The sequence below is a fragment of the Dermacentor silvarum genome, chromosome 9, assembly GCF_013339745.2.
Source record: "Dermacentor silvarum isolate Dsil-2018 chromosome 9, BIME_Dsil_1.4, whole genome shotgun sequence".
NCBI lineage: Eukaryota > Metazoa > Arthropoda > Arachnida > Ixodida > Ixodidae > Dermacentor > Dermacentor silvarum.
This window is the reverse complement of record NC_051162.1, coordinates 83300805-83318552: the sequence shown is the minus strand read 5'-3', so window position 1 is coordinate 83318552 and position 17748 is coordinate 83300805. Positions and strand designations below refer to the sequence as shown.

General features: G+C 43.2%; 1 protein-coding gene across 1 annotated transcript in view; it reads right to left on the bottom strand.

The window, feature by feature from the left end:
* The window catches only part of LOC119463685 (zinc finger protein 782-like), a 112585-nt gene extending 98804 nt beyond the window's left edge, over positions 1 to 13781 (bottom strand). The window contains exon 1 of the mRNA XM_049656439.1: positions 13735 to 13781. The gene's annotated coding sequence lies outside the window, so the exon portion shown is untranslated. The remainder of the gene's footprint in view (positions 1 to 13734) is intronic.
* Between the last annotated feature and the right edge of the window lie 3967 nt (positions 13782 to 17748).

Genomic DNA, 17748 nt, shown 5'->3' with positions numbered 1-17748 from the left:
TTTCTTCAATGCGCACAAGGTGATCAGTTGTGGATCGCCCTTCTCTAAAGCCACACTGATAGGGATCAAGCATTTTGTTCAGTTCAAGTAAATGTATGAGTCGTCGATTAACCATTTTTTCAAATAGCTTACATACACAACTTGTGAGAGCTATGGGACGGTAGCTTGACGCCGAAGTAGGGTCTTTACCTTGCTTCAATACAGGGACCACAATCGCTTCTTTCCATGCGGACGGAAGATATCCGGCAGCCCAAATAGTGTTGAGAAGTGCGAGTAGTGTCAGTTGTGTATCAGGGTGTACGTTCTTAATCATGTCATACATGACTCTGTCGGGTCCCGGTGCAGAGCTCTTACATGCGATCAAGGCAGCTCTCAACTCGGCAATACTGAAAGGAAGGTTACATGGTTCGTTCTGTCGACATTTGCGTACGAATGGCTTACATTCTTCTCTCTGTTTATATTTAATAAAGGGGTGTGAATAATGGATTGAGCTTGAAACACGCTCAAAGTGCTCCCGAAGACAGTCTGCCTGGTCCTGCAAGGTATTGCCTTGGTCATTCACCAGAGGCAACGGATGGATTTGTTGCCCCTTTAGCTTCCTTACGCCGTTCCACACTTTTGCCTCCTGTGTGTATGAATTTATACCCGATAGAAACCTCACCCAGCTTTCTCTCTTTGCCTGACGTCGTGTCCGCCTTCCCTGCGATTAAATGAGTTTAAATTGAATAAGATTTTCTGCATTTGGCGATCTACGCAATATGCCCCATGCCTTATTCTGCCTCTTTCGCGCCTCTCTGCAGTCTTTGTTCCACCAGGGAACACGTCTTTTAAGTGAACCACCGTTAGTTTGTGGGATACACTTTTCAGCAGCATTAATAATAAAAGCGGTAAAATATGCAACGGCATCGTCGATACTAAAATTGTTTATAAAATCTCGTGGTAAAAAAGTTGATTCTTTAAAATGCTCCCAGTCAGCCGATGCTAATTTCCATCGAGGAATATTGGGAGGGTTATCGTGCTGCGTTATTAAGTTTAAAATTACAGGGAAGTGGTCACTTCCAAAAGGATTGTTAATGACATTCCATTCAAGGTCAGGCATAAGAGAAGCAGATCCAATTGCTAGATCTATTGATGAGTACGAATCGTGTTGGGCGTTATAGTAGGTCGGCTTATTCTTATTAAAAAGGCAGGAACCAGAGGTCAGAAGGAAATTTTCAATGAGTCGACCTCTCGCGTCGCATCGCGAGTCTCCCCACAACGTGTTGTGAGCATTAAAATCTCCCACGAGAATGTAAGGTTCGGGAAGCTGGTCAATGAGGTTATGAAATTCAGTTTTTCCGAGAATATAATTTGGGGGTATGTATATAGAGCATACTGTGACCAATTTATTGAAAAGAATTGCCTGAATTGACACTGCCTCAAGGGCCGTCTGAAGGGGTACATGTTGACAAGCTACGGACTTGTCTACAACTATTGCTACACCACCGGACGACGCAAGAGCGTCGTCTCGGTCTTTCCTGAAAATGGCGTATTGCCGGAGAAAGTTGGATTGTGTAGATTTAAGGTGTGTCTCTTGAACACACAGCACCTTAGGATTAAACCTGTGTAGGATTTCTTTCACGTCATCGAGGTTGTGTAGGAGTCCTCTGACGTTCCAATGTATTATTTGTGTATTAATGTTGAAAGTGTTTTTTGTGCTGTGCGTTTAAGAGACTAACTTAACTTACAGAGCCCTTGTCGGGCCCTGTGATGCGGGCTTTTTCTTTTTTGGAACGATCGCGAGATTCTCGCGGCTCCTTAGGCGCAATTGGCGCCGTCTGGCTGGTTGTTGTGTCCATAGCCGCTTGCGAGGCGCTGGACACGCGCTCTTGCGAGCGGTTGGTTTGACGAGAAGGCCTCGCCTCGAGGGACAAGGCCCTGGAGGCCACCAGCGCGGAGGTCGATGGCCCCTTCTTGTGAGTTGGCGGAGCAGCGCTAGCTGCAGCCGCCGAGGGGGCGGACGGCGTCACTGCCGGCTCACTGTGTGTGGGCCGGACAGCCGCCGGAAGCCGTTGCGACGCTGCCCCCTGACGCGCCACTTCGGCAAAAGTGTTCTTTGGCAGGTATGACACCCGCCTTCGTGCCTCTTTGAACGATATATTTTCTTTGACTTTTATTGTGACAATTTCTTTTTCTTTTTTCCACGACGGGCAGGACCGCGAGTAGGCGGCATGCTCGCCGTCGCAGTTGACACATTGCAGTTTGTTTTCGCAGGATTCGGATGCATGTTCGTGGGCACATTTCGCACAGGTGAGGCGGCCACGACAGTTCTGCGAACTGTGGCCAAATCTTTGACACTTAAAGCAACGGAGAGGGTTCGGAATGTAGGGCCTGACTTTGATCTTGATGTATCCTGTCTCTATGGTCTCGGGCAAAACATTTGTACCGAATGTGAGAATAATGTGTTTCGTTTGGATCTCTTTGCCATCTCGCCTCATCTTAATTCGTTTTACATTGATCACATTTTCATCTTTCCAGCCTTCTAGAAGTTCAGCTTCAGTTAGGTCCATGAGATCGTCATCTGAGACGACACCACGAGTGGTGTTCATCGTGCGGTGCGGGGTCACTGTTATTGGTATTTCGCCAAAAGACACTAGGGTATGTAACTTGTCATGTTGTTTTTTGTCGCGGAGTTCCAGCAGGAGATCTCCACTTGCCAACTTTGTAGCCTTGTAGCCTGGTCCTATGGTCTCGGTCAAACATTTCGCAACGAGAAAGGGTGATGCAACTCTTACGCTCTTGTCTGGCTTCTCACTATGAATAACGTGAAAGCGCGGAAAAATTTCTGTTTTTTGGCCAAAAAATTGGAATGCTTCGGTGCGCCCCCGTTTCTGGCGGCGATCAGGAAGTGCGGGAAAGGAACTATTCATGTATGCGGAATTTGTTTCGGCGGTGGCGCCAGCCACCCACCATGGAGCCCAACAAGAGGACGCTGCAGAATCTGTAAAGGACAGGTCCTGCAAACGCCAACTGTACGCCACCACTATAACCAAATATGGAATATCCAAGGTTGGCTACCCACACAAGGTTAACCCTCGCTGCCAAGAAGATTGGAAGTAATATAGAAGAGAGTAGAAAACAGGAGAGATGGAAAGTGAGAGAGAAAGACGAAGGTTGGAGGGAGAGAGAGACAGGAAAAGGCAACTACCGATTTCCCCCGGGTGGGTCAGTCCGGGGGTGCCGTCTACGTGAAGCCGAGGCCAAAGGGGTGTGTTGCCTCTGCTGAGGAGCCTTAAAGGTCCAAACACTCAGCGTTGGCTCAACCCCCAGGATCCCCTTTTCCCCGGACACGGCTAAGCCGCGCCGGTTAGACGCGGGAGGGTCCAACCCTCGTGTGCTCGGGTACGTGGTGGCGCAACTCACCAAACGCCTGCTTGCGCAGACGCCCCTGCGGGGAATCTTAGGGCCTCTCCAGCTCCGTCTTTGTCTACACTGGTGGCCTCAGGGCTCTCAGTCCCCCCCCCCCAAAAAAGTGTTTGCTTGGCAGCCTACCCTACTACCTACCCTCCTGCCCATGGCACCACTGTAGTGAATGCCATCCTGTGCAAAAGGGTGGGAGTCAGGCTTGTACACGTCCCGGTTTACGTCCATTACACCGTACCCAAGTGGTCAGCTCAGACCCTGAATGACCCGGTTAGCCTCAACCACACTCCATTCCACCACGCTGAGACACAATGGAGGAGAGACACGTAGTGGAGATAATGGGTTGAGTGATTGACGTACTGCATGGACGAGGGGCAGGGATCACAAAGCAAATAGCCAAAGGGGTCACTGACCTGCAGAATGTTTCAAAGGAAGTACAAATCGAGGTGTACACAGTGCCAGAGGTTGAAAGGTAGGGTTATGAAATTGAAAGGGCAGTTCTTACAGTAAACAGAGAAATTTGGACTCAAGCTAAAGCAATGAATTTTACGGTCACGGACATCAACTGAGAAGTGCACTGAGTAGGCCGCGAAGGCACTTTTGTGTGTGACGGGATACATTTTCGCGAAAGTGTAGCAACACCGGTTGGACGTCAATTCACAGCGCAAGCTGTAGCTTTTTTAGGCGGGCCCCAGGCAATCAGGCAGCTGGATTAAGCATTCAATGTAGCGAAACACCAGTAAAGGGCAGAATTAGATGGCCAGGAGTCAGGAAAATACGCAGAAAGGATAAGAAAAGAGAAGGTCAAATTTGCTACATTAACATGTAGGGTGGTCGCAAGCGGGAAAAATAGCTGGAAATGCAAATGCAGCTGAACGATGAAGCGATTAGCGTGTACGCCTTGACCAAAACGCATCTACGGGATTTGGAGCAGCTGCCTGTTAGTGAAAATTTTGTATGGGAAGGGTGCAACAGAATAACTGGGTCAAGGAAAGGCGGAGGTATACGCGTACTAATTAGCTAGGCAAGGTCTGAAGTGGCAAAGGGTAAAAGAGACATGTAAAGAACATTTATGGATTAGCAGCACATGGCAACGCAAAAAGACGTGACTGGGAGTAGCATACCTATGGACAGGTGGTCACAGCAGAGAAAAAATTAATTGGTTGATTGCATTAGAAGCGATATTATTGAGTTCAGTAAATCGGGCTAGGTGATATGAACGTGCACATGGACGATTTAGACGGATATACTGATTACAACGGCTCTCTAGTGCTGAATCTGTGTGATTAATAGAACCTTATAGTAGTTAACAGGGAGAATAAGTGCCATGGACAGGTAACGTGGCAATGCAGAAACAGGCAGTCACGTATCAACTATGCCAATTAGTCTCAGAAATGGTCTACAAACAACTAGACCAAATGATAATAGACAAAAATAGAAGAAAATAGCCTGGGTAGCGATCACGAATGTTTAGCATTAAAGTTTCAGAGAGATACCAATGCAGAACATGAACCAATAGCCTCAGAATTTTAAAAAATGAATGAAGAGCAAATAACAGAGATCGCAAATAACATAGAGAAGAAAATTGAGGCTTTTCCTACAGCAGTCTGGGAATATAAGGAACTAGTGGACGTTATGCAGCATCAAATAAGGCAGACACGACAAAACAATTCTTGGATTGGAAAGAGGAAACCACATAAGTGGTGGAACAAGTAAATCAAGCAAGGTATAGAAGAGCATAAAGAGGCATCTAGGCTCATCGAGAAGCCAAAAAGTTGGAATTATAAGAAGAAGAGGTGCTTATAAGATGGAACACATACCGAGAAAAGAAAAGGTTGGCGAGTGAGCTCATGCAAGAGAAAATTAAATGTGCAAGTGAATGTTCAGTGCATAACATTCACAAAAGTGACAAAGGCACCTCAAAAAGATTCTAGAACCATATAAAAATACTCGTAGCTCCCACTAAAAACTCGCAAATGCCTACACGGGATGACGATGGTAACATCACCGAAGGAGACGCACTGCGGTACATCACAGACATTATTAGGGATAACTACAGCAAGAGAAATAGTGTAGTTCAGATAACAGATCCAGCAACAACAGAGAGGCCTGAGAGATTAAAATTTAGCATAGAAAGCTTTTATTGGAAAAATGCTGCAGAAAACGTCCCTAATAACACAGCAGCAGGACCCAATGAAATCGCTATACAGCTAACCAAAAACCTCGGTCCAAAGAGCAAAACACTGCTGACTAATGCCATAGAGCAAGTGATTAGAACAAAGAAAATTCCCATTAGATGGCGTGAAAGCAAGATGCACCTCATCTACTGTGGCAAAGGACATAATGATAAGACGAGCTCATACAGGCCAGTTACAGTAACGGCGGTGATATCTAGAATGGCAATGCAAGCCATAAAATTAGAACTGTCGATGTGCGTGAAGAAAAACGATGTATTGGGGGCTCTACAGAATGGGTTCAGGCCAGGCAGACGCTTAGAGGAGAATATGTTTGTACTAACTCAGTGCATAAAGATTTCAGTAGTTCAGAAAAGACATTTATCAATAGCATTTCTAGATATTAAAGGATTTTATGACAATGTAGACAGGGAATTTGTTATGGTATTTTCTTAAGCACGAAGGCATTGACGACGATTTCGTGGAGCTGCTGAGGGAGATATATAGAGACAACCAAGTACAAGTTGTATGGGAAGGTCGAAATAGTAATGATATTGGCGGGAATTCACCAAGGATTGAATCAAGGATGTCCTCTGTCTCCATTGTTGTTCACGCTTTACGTTAAGGGTATAAAAAAGACGACTGGAAAACGGCGAATTAGGTTTTTATTTATCCTACACGCGTAATGGACAAATGGTTCAACAGAAGGTCGACCCCTGGACTGATGTACGCAGACGACATTGTGCTACTAGCGGACAATAAAAATATTTACAGATACTTGCGAATATCTTTGGCAATGCAGCGAAAAATCTTGGCCTTAAGTTTAGCACAGAGAAATCAGGAATTATCATCTTTAATGAAGAGACAAGTAACTTCGTGGTGTCAATTCAACAAAAAGTAATACCCATAGTGAAGCAATACAAGTACCTCGGCGTACACATAAATGAAGGAAAGAATTAAGCAACCACCAAGATAATCTGAAAATAAAGGGGGAGCTGAATGCAGAGCACTGTGGGGCCACAATAAATATGAGGTGGTGCGTGGAATGGAAAGGAGTAATGGCGCCAGCGCTAACGTTCGCAAATGCCAATATATGTTTAAAATCTGATATATGGTCGGGGTTGGAAGTTAACCAAAGATCAGTAGGCTGGTTGGCTTAGGGAGCCCACGCTAATACCACAAACAAGGCAGTGCAGGGTGAAATGGGTGGGGCCTCTTTTGAAGTCAGAGAAGCACATAACAAAATTTGTTTTGAAGGCTCAGTAACATGGATGAAAATAAATGGGCGGCTAAAGCGCACAAGTATCTGTACATAAAAAGCGTGGACACAGAATGGAGGAAGAGGTCAAGGAAGTTGGCAACCAAGTACAGGATAATCGAAACTCTAAATAGGCAACCAGGAGTCATCAGAAAGAAAGCAAGAGAAATAGAGACAGTGAATTGGATGCAAATAATGGAAACAAAAAGGACCATGGAGATTTACAAGCATGAGAAGAAAGAAATTAGAAGGGAAAATGTGTACAATAACACAAAGGGCAGTGCCTTGCTATTTGAGGCTTCAGTGAGTTGCCTAAGGACCAAAACATACCGGAGCAAATATTTGTAACAAGATGAGGCATGTGTATGCTGCAGTAAAGATCCAGAGACCACTCAGCGCATGCTAATGCAATGCGACGGGATTCACCCAGCGAGAACCGTAGGTATGGTACAACTTCCAGAAGCACTTGGGTTTAAAGTGGAAGGAAACATCAACAGATCAGCCGTAGAGATAAGCAAGAGACGAATAGAGTACTGGTGGAAAAAAAGCGGGAAAAAGATTGATACGACCTGATCTTTTAAAATCATAGGTACCAGTACAAGGTAAATTTTGAAGAAAAGAAGAAAAATATTAATGAGAGGTATACAAAAATGCTAGACAAAGAACATGTATAGTATACCTGATTAAATCAAGCAGGCTAGGTGACTATTTGTCACCGTCCCGTTTCAAAGGAGATGCCAATAAATCACCATCATCAACCCAGCGCACCTGCCACCCTCCTCCGCGCTCTCATTCCCCGGTGTCTGTATTCCCCTGTATCTTCCCCGGTGTACGCTAGTCCTCTACCTCCAGTCGCCCTCCTCCTCCGGCGCTCGCTTCTCTTTCCCAGCACGGCTACCTCCGCCCTTGCCAATTTCACACACGGGGAATGTACGCTTGCGCGTAAAAAGAGGATATTCTTGTCAAGTGTCGGATCCAGTACATACGTACCCAGCTTTATTTGTTGCACCGGCGAAGCCAGACGAAGTACAAGGAGCTAAAATGCCGACCTTGAACAGCAAATTCACGCTGCCGCCATCTGAAATAGCCTATTTATTTATTTACCAGAGTACCCACAGCGCCTTCAATAGGCATTACAGTGGAGGGGATTACATAACAGAAAAAAAGAAAAGAAACATAATACAGGTAACACAGGATAAAACACTACATCATGTTCATTACTATACTATTGCATCATGAAGTGTCTGTACAAATATGTCAGTTGAAGTTATGTTCACAATATCACGTGGTAACCGATTCCAGTCACGGATTGTATTGGGGAAAAAGGATTTTTTAAACACATCTGTTTTACATGAAGTTTCTTTCACTTTGAGTTCATGATCAACTCTCATAGACACGTAGTCGGGCAAATGTAGATAATTCAAGCGATGAATACCTGTTCTTGAATGAAAAATATTGTGGAACAGTTTTAATCTATGAATTAAACGTCGTTTTTGCAGCATGTCCCACCCAATTTTCTTTTTGGCCTCTGTTACACTAAAATTCCTTGTGTAATTTTTAAATACAAAGTGCACAGCCCTACTCTGAACTCTTTCCAGTTTGTCTATGTTTGTTTGTGTCCAAAGATCCCAAATCGTGCTGGCATATTCAAGTATTGATCGGACACTAGAGAGATAGAGTAGAGCCTTTGCTTTGATTGGAAACTGTTCTGCATTTCTTTTCATAAATACTAGCACACGAGATGCTTTGGCAGTAATATGATCAATGTGACGTGTCCAAGATGAATCAGTGGTGAAATACACTCCCAAATATTTAAATTCTGACACAGTCAACAGTTGCGTCCCATTAATATTATAATTAGACTGAACTTGTTTCTTTTTCTTTTTAGAGAAACACATGTGCACTGTTTTTTTTTACATTAAGGTTCATATGCCATGTTGAACCCCACCGTTGAATCCTGTCGATGTCACCTTGCAATATTGCGCAATCATTTAAATTATTAATAACCCTGTACAATACGCAGTCATCTGCGAACATGCGCACAGTAGAGTTAACATTCTCAACAATGTCATTAACGTACATCAAAAAAAGCAGTGGGCCAAGCACCGACCCTTGTGGTACTCCCGACGTCACGTCAGCCTCACCTGATTTCTCTCCGTTAATAACAACCCTCATACGTCTAAGCTGCAGATAACTTTTTATCCAATTAATTACAGTGATGTCAATGCCATACCATGACAACTTTTCTAATAAAAAATCATGCTGCACAACGTCAAAAGCTTTCTTGAAATCAAGAAATATACAATCAACCGTTCCGCCTTTATCCAATACACTTGCTAGGTCATGAGTTAATTCTGTGAGCTGCGTGACACAGGAGAATCCACTGCGGAAACCATGCTGGCAATTGTTTAGCAGGGTGTTCTCATTTAAATGCTTAATTATGTTAGAGAAAAGAACATGTTCCAGAACCTTGCACACTGTACTAGTTAACGACACGCTGAGAGCTTTCGATTCAACACGCGAAATCAGCTCGAAAACAAAAGTGTCGCGGTGTTCGCTGCTGAACTTCTACAGACAGCGGAAAACAGCAACTTCAGTACAGATCCCAACAGCATGCTGAGGGACAGCCTCGGGTGTGGAATACGGGACAAGATTGGCAGCAGAGGTTTTTGGTGGTGAACGTTACCGTGGAAAAGGCTATTGACATCGCAAGAAGAGAAATCAGCGGAGATAAACGCAAGGGGATTTAAGAAAGGCCTTGCGGAGTCACCCACTTCTAAAAATCAAGAAGGCACCGCCAATTAAATCAAGTACCATCCAAATAAAACAAAAAAAGACGCTCATTCCACGAAGCGAACACGGATATCGCGTGAGCATACTTTCTCTCATTTCTGCTGCCATCGTTTATCTAGCTATTCTCTTATTCTTTTTCGAATTGTTTATCTTATTGACTGTCTAATTATATCTCATTTTAGCCCACTTCAAGACAGTACAATTACATTATTAAATGAATATTTTGTTTCACATCTCATTAACTAGGATCCGCTGTTGTTTTTTCTTTCACAATAAAACACAATATGCTAATCAATTGAAATATTACACGATATTAGTACCCAAGCATTGAAATATCAACAATTAACAATACACATTCACAATTTTATTCAGTGCACGGAAACGAACTTACACAACTGATTTCTTAATGAGCAGTGCAATGCTTGACTGCAGCAAAGTGCTTTTATGGAAAACAATGAAAAGCATAAATATGATAAAAAATGAAAAATGAGAAGAGCTCCAATGACTCATACATGTATGGAACTACAGGCAACAAAAATATGACTCTAACAGAAAATGTTCAACAATGATTGGGAGCAGGCTAATTGGTAATCCATGAGTACAGTTGAAGTGTGAAATAGACACAGGGGACAGGGAACCCCAGACATAGACAAACGCTAACTTCAAGCTATATTATTAAGGAAAAAACATGTATATACATACATATACACTGAGCATGCATGAAAAACCAAACCCTGTGTACTTTAATTTCCTTCTGCTTCAAGGATTTCTCGTGTGCACTGGCTTGGGAACCTGTACATTACCAAGCTTTTTTGAAAGTCGGATTTTCAAGCATTGACAGCAGTATGTGCCATGTGCAGCTGGTGTTGTTTACTGCATTCATCTCATGTCGCAAGTCGTGCATAGGCCAGACAGGGCGGTGCCTAAATGCGCGCTTGCACAAATATGCTAACATTATCAAAATGAAAAGCATCGGATGGCCATCTGGCAGTCCACTGCCATTGCATGCGAGTGCAAATCCGACTTTCAAAAAAGCTTGACAATGCAGTGGTTCCCAAGCCACCACCACACACAAGAAAATGTTGAAGCTGAAAAAATTCGATGTATGCAGGGTTCACGTGTAAGTGACACGTCAATGCATCTTTTGCTAAAACAAACTAAATTCCCAAGTGCACATGCTGCGCATTTATTCTTTATTCATTCTTTATTATTTGAACACAAGATATACAATCTGAGTAATTCGTCAGCCCGCCAAAGCAAAGATGCTTTTGAGCGGGACAGGGCAGTGCTTTGGCCTGAATGACACAGTTTTGTGCTTCAAACAAAGGAAACAATACGAAAAAATTGGTACAGCAGGAAGATAAAAAGTAATATACATATAGATACACATTTTCTTTATGTATCAATAACCCGAAATACGTGAAAGCATCGATGCTTTTATGCGGACCACTGTATAGTTTCTCTCAGCAAGGCATAGTACATGTTTTCTTTTGCTTTTCCCCATTCCTCCTTTTCCGTTATCCTCCATCGCTCGACTAATTTCCAATTGTTTTTCCTGCACCAAGAAATAATGTAAGCTATTACATATTTCAGCTAAAAATATTGTGTGTACAGCACAACCCTCCATTCCATCATATGCAGTAGTGAAATGTTGTGAAACAAAAACAGACACGAAAAATAAACACAAGGAACACAATATATTAGTCCATTTTATACAATAGTTAGCAAAATGACATTAGAAAAAACTACCATCCACTAGCATCAGTGCCACGTTGTACACACTTCTTGTTTCTTCATGCTTTTCATGTTTTTAGTTTTACTCATGCAACCCCAATGTATATGTACATATTGTTACACGCTATTCCCGCACACTGAAGCACGCATTCTTCCATGCTCGGCAGGATGCGTGCTTCAGTGTGCGGGAATAGCGCTTAACATATTATTTCAATTCTAAAGGTGTTTATTTGGCAGAGCTCGGAGCAGCACGACGTCGACGGGCAGGGCAGTCAAAGCTTCCAAGCACGAGAGCCGTTGCTGAGCGAGAGCGCTAAACCCACTAGCGTTAAGAGCCAGTAGCGCTGAATCCACTAGCATCTCTCTTCTTCGCTATACTCCTAATAAAATAGATACAAGTTAACACTCGTCTATGTCCTGTTTTCCTATTCACTGTGTCAATAGCGTGCTTCAACACTACTCAGAAAAAGTTCACAACTTCCAGTGCGACTAATCAAAAAGTCGAATGCACCGTTCACGTGGTCACGTGCACTTGTGGTGGCAAGGTGCCTATTGAAGTGGCATTCGTGTGCAAAGGTTTGAGGGTATAAGTGACACTGAAACGGCCTCTCGTTTATGTGGATTGTGCATGTGTCAGTCAAGTGCAAAGAACCTCCACACGACATGAAGAGCACTGAAACAGCCTCGCGTAGAGTGGATGCACAGGTGATCCTTCATTCAGGACGTTTGTTAGGATCACTGAGGGAATGCAGGGCACTGAAATGGCGTCTCGCCTGTATGGATCTGCAGGTGGCCGTTTCAGTGCAGACTTCCAAAAATTCTCAGGACTTGAAGGGCACTGAAACAGCCTCCCACATTAGTGAACATGCAGATGAACCTTCAATGCAGACTTTTGCAAGAAGCTTTGAGGGCATAAAGAGCATTGAAATGGCATCTTGCCTGCGTAGGTGCAAAAGTGTAGGCTGAGTGCAGACTTCCACGAGAAGTTCTCAGGACATGAATGAAGGCACTGAAATGTCCTCCCACATTAGTGGAAGTGCAGGTGAACCTTCAATGCATACTTTTGTGAGAAGCTTTGAGGACATAAAGGACACTGAAATGGCATCTCGCCTGTGTGGGTGTGCAGGTGTTGGTTCAAAACACTCTTTTGTGAGAAGTTTTCAAGGCACGAAGGGCACTGAAATGGCCTATCACCTGTGTGGGTCCGCAGGTGTTCGTTCAGAGCCCTCTTACATGAGAAGCTTTTAGGGCACGAAGGGCACTGAAATGGCATCTCGACTGTGTGGGTGCCCAGGTGTTCATTCAGAGCACTTTTTAGTGGGAAGCTTTGAGGGCATAAAGGGTGCTGAAATGGCATCTCGCCTGTGTGGGTGCGCAGGTGTCGGTTCAGAACACCCTTCCGTGAGAAGCTTTGAGGGCACGAAGGGCACTCAAACGGCCTCTCGCCTGTGTGGATGCGCACGTGATCCTGCAGTGTGGACTTGTGTGAGAACCTCCAAAGACACGAAGGGCACTGAAATGGCCTCTCGCCTGTGTGGGTGCGCAGGTGTCGGTGCAGAGAATTCTTTCGTGCAAAGCTTTGAGGGCATGAAGGGCACTGAAATTGCCTCTCGCTTGTGTGGGTGCATTGGTGTTCTGTCAGAGCCCTCTTATGTGAGAACCTTTTAGGGCACGAAGGGCACTGAAATGGCCTCTCGCTGGTGTGTGTGCGCTCATGTTCGTTCAGAGTTTGCTTGCATGAGAAGCTTTGAGGGCATGAAGGGCAATGAAATGGCCTCTCACCAGTGTGGATGTGCAGGTGTTGCTTCAAATTAGCCTTTTGTGAGAATCTCTGAGGGCATAAAGGGCACTTAAACGGCCTCTCACCTGTGTGGATGCGCAGGTGTTGGTTCAGAGAACTCTTTCGTGAGTAGCTCTGAGGGCACGAAGGGCAATGAAATGCCATCTCATTTGTGTGGGTGCACAGGTGGCGGTTCAAAGTACTTTTTTGTGAGAAGCTGTGAGGGCACGAAGGGCACTGAAATGGCCTCTCGCCTGTGTGGATGCGGACATGAAGCTTCAGTGTGAAGTTGCGTGAGAAGCTCCGAGGGCACGAAGGGCACTTAAATGGCATTTCGCCTGTGTGGGTGTGCAGGTGTTGGTGCAGAGACTTCTTTCGTGCAAAGCTTTGAGGGCATGAAGGGCACTGAAATTGCCTCTCGCCTGTGTAGGTGCACAGGTGTTCGTTCAGAGACCACCTCTTATGTGAGAAGCTTTTAGGGCACGAAGGGCACTGAAATGGCCTCTCGCCAGTGTGCGTGCGCACGTGTTGGTTCAGAGTTTGCTTGCGTGAGAAGCTCTGAGGGCACGAAGGGCAATTAAACGGCCTCTCACCTGTGTGGATGCGCAGGTGTCGGTTCAGAGTACCCTTTTGGGAGAAGCTCTGAGGGCATAAGTGGCAATGAAATGACATCTTGCCTGTGTGGATACACAGGTGTTGTTTCAGATTAACTTTTTGGGAAGCTCTGGAGCTATGAAGGGCACTCAAATGTATTTTTGCCTGTGTGAATGTGCAGATTTTGCTTCAGCTGGAGCGTTTGCGAGAAGCTCTAAGGGCATAAATGGAATTCAAATAAACGCTGCCATGTATGGATCCTGCTGTGCGCCTCAGATCACAGTTTATCCATCTCGTATGCACAGGAGTTAAGTGGTGGTGGTATCCTTGCTGTAACTGCACCATCCGCATTTGCTGGACAGCTGGAATGCCTCAATGCTGCACCAAGAAAAAAAAAGTTACCTGAGTAATGATTTTCATTTCAAGACAACAAAGGAATTACAAAATGCAAAAGAAATGAAAGAACATAGATACTAGTGCTAAATATCAGCTTTTTTTCATTCAATAAGTCTTGGCAGTGATTTCAGATCAACTCAGTGCACAGCAGGCCAACCATTTTGATTTGCACAACGTATTTTTATGATTGCTAAATGACCCAATTTGTGAAATTTGCACACATTTTTGCTTAAAACATTTTTAACTGCAATTCATAGTGAGAAGACGTAAGAGCATAGAATTATTGCAAGCTGCCATTGCAGTCAAGTGCGACAGCCCAAACATTCGGTAATACCATCATAGGCCTGATGAGCAAATTAAGAAGAGCAGCACTTCGTCTTGAACTAGGGTTTACCATATTGTGTGTTGTAGAGTTACATTTCTGAAATTTATTTGTAAAGACTCCAGACTCACTTGAGTCCAAGGAGTGAATATACAGAAAATGCAAACATCAAGTGATGAAAACAAGAACATCGAAAATTAAATTATAGCCAAATAATACAAATCACAAATATGACCACATATCAACTTTCAACAATGCTCTTGTGCAAGTCATTTCATTCTTTGTTATAGAAAAAAATTACTCTCAATATCATTTATGGCACATAGATCCTGTAGCATTCTCTGGTTCTGAAGAATGTTCGCGCGAGAAATGGGATGCAGATAAAGTAATTTCATAATGTTGGACTTTGTAGTAATTTTAATACAAGAGTTGTAATCTGCTTGGCACGTCGCCACTGCAGCTGTTCAAGGTCTGAAGAGTACTCAGTATCTGTGACACACTACCAGTTTTCTGTAGCAACTTCAGATGAACCTAATTGCTATTTGCTCTACTCATTATAATTCAACATTTTCTTACCGTACTGATCTCATAAAGCTGACATATTCAAGGCAAGATCTGACAGCATAGTGAATGCTGTAAGCTTTACCTCTGAAAAGGCTCCTGAAAATTTGTGACAAAAGTCCATATAGTTCTGAGAGCCCTCACGCAAATATTTTCAACATGCTCGTTTCACCTCATGTGTTCCGATAGAGTTACCCCGAGGTACTAATAGTTAGAATCATCATTAGGTAGTATTGCCAGTGAAATATAAAAAGTGTAAAGCTGTCTTCTTGTTGCTTACATTCATAATACAGCACTTATTAATGTTCCAGCTAATTTCCACTCCTCCCACCACTGGCAAACCTTATCAAGGTTATTGCTGAGCCTAATTTTATCGGCTTGTGAGTTAACTACTGTATACAATACGCAATCATCCAAGATAAGATTTGTTTCAAATCAGAATCAACTATCTTTGCTATGTCCTTGACATATATTAGGAACAGAATGTCTCCCGATGACCCCTGCGGTACACCCAAAATGAAAGGAAGAGTCTCATAAATTCCGACTGCCGACTTCAACATACTGAACACCGTTTTCGAGGTAGGCTCTGACAAAATGTACAAATTTAGTGTCTATTCCGGCTGTGTAAAGTGTATTCAGCACTTGATAATGAGGCCCTTTTATCCGAGGCATTGGCGAAGTCAAACATATTGCCTCTATTTGTTTCCTATTATTACATGCGAAGTCATGATGTGAGGTAATGAGCTGACAAACAGTAAACAAGCCTTCCATAAAACCATGCTAGGACTACACAGCAAGCTGCCTTCATTTAGGTATTGTTTAAGGGGCCGACAGATGACGTGCTATACCGTTTTGAAGCCTAGTGAGGTCAGTGAGACAGGAGAATGATTTTGCCCGTTTAGGGGTTGATCTCAGCTTGGTATAGGTACAATTCATAAAGTACATTCAGTAGCAACTGCACATGCATTAACAATGCATTTAATACACAGAATTAAAGTAAACATACTCCAATGTTTTTCCTTCATTACAATATCTTGGTGACATCCTTAATATATTTCACCTAATAATTACACACGAATTAAAATGCAATAAAAAATTTATGTTATGGTCAACTGTATTAAAATTTTTTTAATGTCGCAATTGGCACAGCAGAAGGCATTGGCTCCGAGTTTGATCCTTAAACAAGGACAAACTTTTCTTTGACTGCAAAGTTTTCTTTGTGAGAAATCCGATTGGTTTTCATTTGGAGATTTGTGCTATGCTCAGGTTAACACCAATTTTTCTTTCCTAATGCTTTCTGCACCTTTACAAATTTCTACACCTCATTTGCCAACAGACATTTGTACACCATCTTCGCAAGTTTTACCCATTGTCACTTGGTCCGTTTTCATTCAGTCATGCAGCTTTCAACACAAGTTACAACGGCAATTTAAGCGAAGGCACAATTATCAAAATGGTGGCAGCAAACACTGTTAGGTGTTCCCAGTGCAATGCAAAAAAAAAAAAGAACTCTGCTGCATAAGTATGAGCCGCTAAGTCAATAACATACACTCTAAAAAAAATTTACACCTTTTGGGTCGTATCTTGTCGCCAAACAATAATCGTCATCTGCCTTGCTTGCGTTTCTTTTCTTGAAAACTCAGCGCTGGCTACTTTCCTGCCGAGAATACTGTGTCACGCTGATAAAGCGCAAGCCTTTCGTGACTAGGAAATACTGGGCTCGCAGCGTTAAAGGAAATACGCACAAGACAGACGACGATTATTGTTTAGGGACAAGATACGACCCAAACATTGTAAACTTTTATTTTTAGAGTGTAGTTGCTGGCATCACAATCTATACACATCAAAGCTCCCCTATCCAATGAACATATAACAGCAACTCATTTTCTTTATTATAGGATGCAACACACAGGTGACGAACGGAACACTTCCACTAAAGCTGGCTACATTTGGCGCTCTTTGGCCATACCTGGCCCTTGCGCCATTAAACACCATACATCATCATTGGTCAGGCTTCCTGCGTTATCCCAAGTACTTTGCGATTTTAAGGCACTTATTTATTCTTGCAGCTATTTATTGCATAACACCCCGCAATATAAACTTTGTGGGGCAGCATATGTGCAATGATGTGGCACCTGTTATAGACACATTTTTTCCTTCAGGGTTCTACAGTATATTCTACACACCACAGATTTATACCTAGAACACACAGCAATGTTCAGTGATCAGCAAATATGCATACTGTGATGAGATATGATATGGCTGCAGAATTGCCGATGTTCATTTACACTATTACAGCTACTTTACTGTGTGATATTTTCTTTTGATAACGGTAAAGAACATGAACCTTCACAAATACATAGATAAAATGTGTACAATGAAGAAAAGGATGATGCTAATTTTGCAAAGTAGCTGAACCAGATATAATGTATTCTACTACTGCAGCAGCTAGCTTAACTCAAGGGTAGTGCACAGAAATAGTACCCAAACCAGAGGCTTGAAGTACTCTGGTTCTTGATGAGAAGAAAGCAACCAGGCACAACATGCACAAAAAAAATGCAGGAACCACACACATTATGCAAAACATGAATATAAAAAACAACGAAGTATGGAAATACCCTACCCCACTGACATTGCATTAAAACACGCAGTGAAATTAAAATTGCAACACCAGAACAGAAAAGGTAAATAACAGAAAAAAATTCATCCAGTTACCTGCACGAATGCTTACATG